Genomic DNA, 6,931 nt, shown 5'->3' with positions numbered 1-6,931 from the left:
CGATCTCCTGACCTTTTAGTGCACATTAGTGGTTGCTGTTTTAATCTGGTCCATGGCTACATCTTTAGACCCACTTTGGACTATTTTTTCACATCCGTCTTTCACACCAGCTACATCAAACCACAGGCAGTGTTACAGTTTCATGGATACATCAAGCTATCCTGACTTTAGTGTGTTCACATCTGTCTTTACTGAATTTTCTTCTTTTTATATCTAATTAAAAGTCTACTCAATCATTACTTCCTCTAGGAAGCCTGCCTGGATTCCCTATCTTTTTTAGATAACTTCTGATGCCCAGCTCTTAAGTTGGAGTGTGTGACCAACCTTATATCCTTCCAGGAAAATATAAGTTTCCCCTGCTATCCAAAAGTAGAGCATCCATATGAAAACTTTCAAAAGCCTAAATGGTGTAAAGAGAAGAAGCAATTACCGTTAATTTATGTAGAAAAATTCTTGAGTGTTCCCAGACCCCAAATATAACCTCTCTTAGGCTTTTCTGATACCTTTCGACCCATCTTGCTAGGATGCACAACCAAGGTCAAGGTAAAGGACAGAGACTCACTGACAGTTAATCGCTAAGGGGGCTTGATGCTGAAATGCTGCCTGTAGTTCCTGTGGGAAGAGCTTGGCGGCGCCACTCTGCCCTTCGGGGTGCCGGTGAACGCTGTCTCTAGTGGCACTCTGCAAAAGGAACACTTTTAGCTAGTGAAAAAAGGTACTAATTCAGGGCTTTCCTGAAAAGTGAGGGGGTGTGATGCAAACTTTTGCAAAGTGGGGGATACCTGTATTTAAAAATATCATGTGTTATGAATTTAATGTTTTATATAAATAAATGTACTTGCTGAGCACTGACACTATATCATATAATGATTTACCTGAAAATGTTAATGGGAGGAGACTATATGCTTATCTTTCAGATCCACTTCCTTTAACAATGTATCAGAAATATTTTTCATGTTAGTTGATACATGGCTCCACACTTTTGTAAAGCTACATGGTATTTTGTTTATTGCATGCTTTTTTTGTATCCAGTGGTTTTCTGAATAGTACCTATTTCCCTCCCCTTCAGTATTTAAATGTACTTCTCTCTTTTCCTACGGATTGTAAGGTCCTTGCTAGTAGGGGGTAACTTTTGTTGGGAGACAGTTCTGCATGGATTGCTTGTTTCCTGTACACACTGAGAATGATGGCACTGACAGCCTTGGTCCCGGCCTATTTATTTATTTTTTTTTTAGGGATGTTTGTACAGCAAACTGCCTTGGAAGATAGTGTTTCCCTCCAGAGCAGAGGGTAGGCCTGAAGACTGATTATAGAAAGGATAATATTCCCCATCCAGAGCAAAGGTTGGGTAAGTTCGTTTGCAGCCCATTATAAGAGATTTGAGTTTCCTAGGCTGAGTTTCTGGATGATGACCCAAAGCTCATGGAACTTGAGGAGTGAGTAGAAGCGATGTGAACAGAATGCTTAGGCTTCTTGCTGCTTTGTGATCAGCAAAGTCCATTGTCTCTGACTCAGTGGTGTAGTGACCTCTGGTAGCATGGAACCAGCGGATCAGTTGTCAGACTGCAGTTAGGGTTAAATCTCAGACCGTCCACTATTTATCTCTCAGCACTTACTGTTACTATTATTGCTAACAAAGCTAATGCTTACTAAGCGGGTACTATGGACTAAATATCACGTATATCTTTTCTTTCAGTTGTCATACAATCATGAGTAGAATGTTATTTCCGCATTTTGTAGATGAACAAACCACTGAAGATATAAATAACTTGCTAAGATTGCATCATCAGGAAGTGACTGAGTTAGGAGTAAAATCCAGGTCTTGGGAGTCCCAAGGGTTACCGTCGCATTTCATTATGGAACAGTGTAATGTATAAATCATCCTAGGAACCTCAGGGTGAGGAATGAATACTTGGCTCAAAGAAAATAAACACAGAAGGAGGGAGATATTTTTGAGTAAGGAGGACTTTCTCACACTACTCGAATTAGATGATAGAAGACAAACCCTCAGTATGGATGTCTGGCTTAGCTGAGGGAACAGAATATATGTGTTGGACATAACCCTGCTTTCAGAGATCTTGTAGTTTTGTTGGGGAGGTGACATTTACCCAGAGGAAGCAATTAGAAGGTAAGACAGTGTTTAATTAAGCTCTGCATTGAATGGTTCAAGCAATAAGCAAATTACGAGTTGAAGGAGAAGAGAGATCAATGCAAGATTCATTCGGGAAAGATTTACGAAGGAGGCGGGGCTTGAGCAGAGCCTGGAGGAAAGGAAAGTCAGTTCCAGGTGGAGTCGAAAAGCTGAAGAAGGGGCGCCTGGGTGGCTCAGTGGGTTAAGCCGCTGCCTTCGGCTCAGGTCATGGTCTCAGAGTCCTGGGATCGAGCCCCGCATCGGGCTCTCTGCTCAGCAGAGAGCCTGCTTCCTTCTCTCTGCCTGCCTCTCTGCCTGCTTGTGATCTCTCTGTCAAATAAATAAATAAAATCTTAAAAAAAAAAAAAAAAAAGAAAAGCTGAAGAAAAAATTCAGGAAAAAGTAATGCACCCGATATGTGCATTGTGAATATGTATTTTCTGTGTCTGCTTTTCTCCGTATATGAAAAGAGCAATGTTCAATTTCGAATCTTTTTAAAAAAAAATCACAACATACAACCATGGTTAGAAAAAATTCCAAAATATACTCACACAAAGGAACAAAACACACCATGATATTTTCTCATTTGCTCTTAACTCAGAGTTTGGGGGCCTTTTCTCCTGGTGTGGATGTTGCCACAGGCTCTTGACATTCTTAACTTGATTGGATCCCTGCAGTGCCGTCTACTTCAGACTACCTTTTTTAGACCACTTGAAAGTTTTTCGATTTATTCAGCAGAATATATCAGCCTGTCAGCTTTGGAGAGCTGGTGCCTGCAGAAGATATATCTTTCCTCTGCAGGTGGCACTGGCTGCCAATTTTTCTTTGGGGTGAGCTCTTGTTCCAAAGAAGCCCTCTGTGGTTTGAGCACCAGCTACATTTGAGTGGAGCTCCTTTCCTGTCTACCGCTTTGTCTGGATAACGGCCCTACCTGCTGCGTGTGAATGAGAGAGGAGCCTATTGTGTTATTTCTTTACCTTGTGATTAGCAAATTACTTTTTGCTTAAACTGGGTCATCCTATCTCTTTTTTTCTTGCCGGAGCAATTTATCTGCCTCTATCATTTCCTAGATGTTGATATCAATGTCACTTTGCTTCAGATGGTGTCCCTTGAGTCCTTGAAGTTCCTGCTATCTGTCTTCTCTTTGATTATTCGCCATCCATTGTGCAGAATCCCTTCGCTCTCCTCCTGCTGTCCATCCTCATCACATAAGCAATCTGGTTCAGCTGAACTGCCATGAGCCTCCCCCTCTGGGCTTCGGTGAGGAAGCAGGAAGATTTCCTCTGGGATTGTCAGAGACCTCTAGAAGGTGCCTCCATTTACTCTTGATAGCACACGACTGAGTCTGAAAGTAAAACATACCCACTGCTGTCAGTTTTACTAACTGGACTTTGTAAGGTGACACTGACATCAAAAGTAATAATGCATGAAGGAAACGGCCTCTCTTTTGTTTCTGGGTTTTCCTCCTCCAGTCTTTCTCTGTCCTTTCTGAATGTCAATTTCCTTTTTATTTTTTTCTCTTCTGCACAGCAAGTTACCAGGAGATTAGTTCATTAAAAATATTTTTCCCCCCAAATGAATTATAACTCCAAAGTGAGTTTTGAGACTTACTAAGCTCTAGTAATCAAAAAGTCCCAAAGAGATAGTTGAGCCTCTTTCCCTTGCTCCTAGGAGGGAAGGTTCTCAAGGATCCTAGACAGATGGGTCTTGAAACTATTTATTGTAAGTATTTTGTAAAACAGGGAGCAAGATGAGAATCTGGCTTATAGCGGATGGCTCTGTGTTTAACAAGTAACAGTTAGTAGTAATGAGGATTGTACACTATTAATAAAACAGCTAAGAAAAGGACTAGAGAATTATGGTAGCTAATGGTCTGAAGAACATTTACTATAAACCTGATTTTATGATACATTTTAGAAGAGCAATTTAATCATAAATATTCACTCTCTTGTGACATGTTGCACATAAAGTCTGATCTCAGGAACATTTTTTAAATACCTTTTAAAATTATAGGAGACAAGAAAAGGCAGCTTTCATATGCAAGGGAAAGCTAGGTTTTTGCCACCCTTGGAGTAGGAACCCTCAATCAAATTATTTCTACTAAAGACTTACCCTTAGGGAAACTCATAGTAAAGTGAAAAGGTCAACTCACTGAGAATATTTTAACTTCTATAAAAGAATGAGACATTTGATTGGGTGGTAAGTGGCTCATAGGTGTCTTCTTTTGGATTTTATTATAATCACAATGAGTTTTTGTTATTTCTAGAGCCAAAGTCCTTGATCTTTAAGTTCTTTTTTTTTTAACATCTTAATTTTATTATTATTTTTTTTCAGTGTTCCAAGATTCTTATTTTTCTTTTAGTTCTACCTTCTTTTTTTCTTCTGCTGCTCTCAGGTGATGGCAGCCATTATCTCAACCTTCCTTGGAAGTGCTTATTTTAGTGACAACTCCTTCACTCCACAGAGGGCATCAAGGGCTGGGCCCGAATTTCAAGCTTAGCTTGTAAAATTAGCACAGAGATAGTTTCCTGCTAATACTTCCATAGTTCCTCAGGGTATATTTTAATCTGGGATTAAGTAAGTGTGGCTTTCCTTAAACCAGAAACAGAGGAGAACCTAATTGTATTGCTGCTCAAGTTCTGGGGTTTTTTTGCTTTTTCTTTTTTTTTTTTTAAAATCTCAGGAGTGATTCCTTCTTTAGTTTGAATTGGGCAATGAAAATATATGGTGAAGAAAGGAAGATAAAAGGGATATTTAGGAATTTTAATCTCTCTCTAAGTCAAATCTTCAGTGTGGGACTTATTATTTTTAGCTTGTTATGTATTCCCAAAACATAAAGCACACTTGTATTCAGAATAAGTATAAAAACAGTAAAATATATCCCAACTATATCTATATCTATATATCTATATCTATATCTATATCTACACACCTTATTTATGGGTTACTTGATATTTTCTACTGTATCTTTTCTTCCTGCCATTTTGTAGGTCAATGGTCTGTAAACTATTTTAGTAGTACATTTGTTGGTAAAATATTTTTAGAATACATTTCCCGAATATCTTTATATATATTTACTTGCTTATATATTAAGTACATTCACTATTTTACCACTATATTATATGCATTAAAAAATGCACACAGAAATACAAAGTAAGCTAAGCATAAATAAATAAATTATTTTAAATATCTTGTCAATGATGGTATAATTTGTTGATAGTTTATGGCACTTATAGAGAGTTAAAATGGGGCAATTACTAATCATAGTAAATGTAAATCCATATTTTAAATACCATTTGTGATAAATTCAATTTCTTTTTGGTAGCCAGATTATAATTATTTGTTTGCATTCTATAATGAAAAACTCATGTAAGGAACAGTATCCACTCTGCCATTTATTGTTCACCCATGTTTACATTGTTAGTATTGTATTCAAGCTGTGGTGTTTGTAGAAGTAATTTTACTTTTTTTTTTTTTAGTTTTTAAAAAATTTATTTTTAAAATGAATTTTTTTAATTTTGTGTGTGAGAGAGAGAGTGTGAGAGCACAAGCAGGGGGAGCAGCAGAGGGGAAGGGAGAAGCAGGCTCCCCACCAAGCAGGGAGCCCAATGTAGGCTTGATCCCAGGACCTTGGGATCATGACCCGAGACTTAACTGACTGAGCCACCCAGGCACCCCTGCAGGAGTATTTTTAAACTACTGTCTAGTTTTTAAGAGTTCTTTTGATAAAACTAGAAAAAAAATTGATAAATCTACATAGCTAATCACACTTCAAGTCTACTCTGTCTGCTACACTATAGGCAAGCGTACAGGTGTGACCCTATTTTTAATCTCTCGACATTGGGAAACAATTCTTTTCCCTCAAGGTACCTTATCTCCTATTTGTGACAAACTATCTGATGCATGGATGGATGAGAAAGTGAATGTTTTCCTGAATATTAAGTGCTAGAAAGTTGATAAAGCTTAATTTTTTTAATGAAAAAATAAATAGAAATGTTAATATTTTCTTCTCAACTCACATGGATTGCCTGTGTACCCCCTGGTAGGAGTAGGGAATACCATTTTGGAGACCATTTTTGATAATGTGATGGAATTGATAACCTAAAAAAGCTATCTGTCTATTTACTTTATTTTATGGTAATGGATGTAAAGGCAAATGTCATAGTCAAAAAATCCCGGTAGGTCCTCAATAAAGTAGCTATGACTCCTGACAAATATTTAGAATCACCTCATTTAACTCCACTGCTGTATGAATTCCATTAAGGACAACTTTTTAGGGAAGAGAAGTCCAGCAATTAAGTTCCAATTAAACTGTTTAAAGTCCAGGTTAACTCAAATATGCATTTGCTGAGGCATAGTGTTAAACCCATTAGGTAACATCTATGAGAAATGCTATCAGTCTCTGAGAGATCTACTGTGTCCAGATAAAATAAAATATTCCAGAACTGAGCTTGTGAGCTACAAGATGGTTCTTATGAAGATACAGCTACAAATGCTCTGAGATTGTTGGCGAGCTGCAACATTTACTAATGTAATTGATCTCAAAAGACTTGCAAGAAAAACGGGCATAGAAGAGATTAAAAGTGTTATTTTAGGGAGAACACCTAAAACAAAACTTCTGATTACTTCCCCTTGACTTTAGATTGGTAAAGGGACTTGTTTCTCACATAAGTTGGGAAATCACTATTCCACATAACTATAGAATTAGAATTAATTTCTTTGTAAGTAGTTTCTTAAAACCCCAGGGTATAATATATTTAACTCTGGGAAAGGTAATAGTAGCTTCCCTTAATGTGGGAG

This window comes from Enhydra lutris, unplaced genomic scaffold (genome assembly GCF_002288905.1).
Source record: "Enhydra lutris kenyoni isolate GAN:26980312 unplaced genomic scaffold, ASM228890v2 scaffoldscaffold28, whole genome shotgun sequence".
Lineage (NCBI taxonomy): Eukaryota > Metazoa > Chordata > Mammalia > Carnivora > Mustelidae > Enhydra > Enhydra lutris.
This window is presented reverse-complemented; position numbering follows the sequence as displayed.